This window comes from Microtus ochrogaster, chromosome 1, assembly GCF_000317375.1.
Source record: "Microtus ochrogaster isolate Prairie Vole_2 chromosome 1, MicOch1.0, whole genome shotgun sequence".
NCBI lineage: Eukaryota > Metazoa > Chordata > Mammalia > Rodentia > Cricetidae > Microtus > Microtus ochrogaster.
The window spans coordinates 93695252-93697034 of NC_022009.1; the positions used below are offsets into that span (position 1 = coordinate 93695252).

The following is a 1783-nucleotide window of genomic DNA, read 5'->3' on the forward strand; positions in this document are numbered from 1 at the left end:
AACAACCAGGTCTTAGTGAAGCTTTCAGGGATTTAGATTATGGCCCTATTTGAAGAGAGTCACACTTCTGAGTTCCAAACTAAGATAGCTATAATTACAGCTTACTGGAGTAGTTGTCCAGAGCAAAAGAAAGCATCAATTTACTTGTAAGTTTTTTTAGGGGGCTTTTCCCCTTAGGTAGCTGTCTAGCAGGTGGTACTCCCACAACTGTCCCTGCTTTACTTTCTTCCCATGCTCAAAGTCAGATATGTTCAGTTCCTTTCCACACAGCGCTCTTCCAGCTCGACTGTTAGGGACAGATCTTAAAGATGGTTTGGGGCAGGTTCTACACACCGGGGAAGGACCATTCCTGTTGACTTCCAGATGGAGAGTGTGCTGCCCTGTGGTTTTTCAAGCCCATGGGAGGATCTGTGTTAACTTGCATGGGCAGATGCGCATGGAAGCGGTTCAGATTTACAACAGGGAGGAGGGCAGGCATGAAGAGGAAGTGGAAAGCCTCTGGGTTTTTCTACGATGGTATACAGAGGCTACTGAACCGTGTGAGTGGAGTGATACCCCTTTAAGATGCCATACCGAGCACAAAGCCTCCAAAAAATCCTCCAGTTACTAATACATTCTGCTTTATGAACGACACCAACTCCTCAGCTTTGCTTTTGACCTCAGTTGGTAATTGGGCGCTCTTCCGAATCTTCAGTTGTTCCTTGGCCTTTTTCATGTCCTTTTCTACACGATTCCAGTCGACTTTGATGTGGCCAGTGTGGTTTGCGAGCTCAATGAGAATAATGCCCCCTCCCACCGCTGTGGCAGCCAGCTTTCCAACTTTCTGGAATATGAATCCAGTGCACCAGCCCGTGATGCCGCCAATTAGGAGTTGGGTTGTCACACTGTACTTCTCGCCCGCAGACCGTGTCTCCTGCCCAAAAAGTTTGCGCCACCAAGGCTGGTTTTTGCCAAATTCTGTAAGATCCAATGCCTCATAAGCGTCAATGTGCTCTTGATTGTTCGTGGCCATCTCTGTGAGCTGCGAGTTGCGAGAGGACAGCCGCAGAGGGTCAGTAGGGCAGGAGATAGAGCGCTTTGCGGTTACGTTGGTGGTGGTTATAGTCGTTGTCATGGCCTGCTGACCTTCCGCACGTGGGCAGATGTATCCATTCCCGTGGCTGCGGGGAAAGAGGGCAGGTGGAGCATGCGCCTCAGCTCTTCTTCAGGCGGAGCTACGTCACAAAGCCACCTTGGCCTTTTTCAAACTGGATGTCCTAAGGATCAGAAAAGGCTAAAACTCGGTTGTCTATATTCATTAGACTGGAAAAGTAAATTATATTATAAATACTAGTTGGAAGATTTGGTGGGGTTTGCAAAAAAAAAAATGGATTTCAATTGAATACTCAAGCTAAAACAAGATTTGTTACAAAGTACAACCAAGCCTGAAGTTGAAACTTGACCCTCTTCTCCACTAGCTATATGGCCTAGGATAAATAACTGTTTTCTTTGTGCCTCAATTTCCTCTTTATAACTCAGATAACCCTATTCCATGTGCCCATGGAGAGCCTGGCTGATACTGCAGTAATCTGTAGCATTCCTTACTCTGCTTTCCGATACAGCACATACTTACATCAGTCCCCGTGCTCCAGATGGGAGCACTTGCCCTAGGAGGATTCTTCGTTTAGAGATTTTAGGTGCTGCAGCTCTCTGCTTTGAATTCCAGGGTTTTTTCTAAATCTCCTATTGTATTTTCATGGAGACATTTCAAGGATTTTCTCTATAGTCCTTAATTTTACTTGGT

At 46.1% G+C, this 1783-nt stretch overlaps 1 protein-coding gene and 1 pseudogene across 1 annotated transcript in view; one reads left to right on the forward strand and one right to left on the reverse strand.

The window, feature by feature from the left end:
* The window catches only part of Abhd18 (abhydrolase domain containing 18), a 40663-nt gene that overhangs the window by 6424 nt on the left and 32456 nt on the right, over positions 1 to 1783 (forward strand). The gene's annotated exons all lie outside the window — the stretch shown is intronic.
* On the reverse strand, positions 11 to 1286 carry LOC101986983 (annotated as a pseudogene).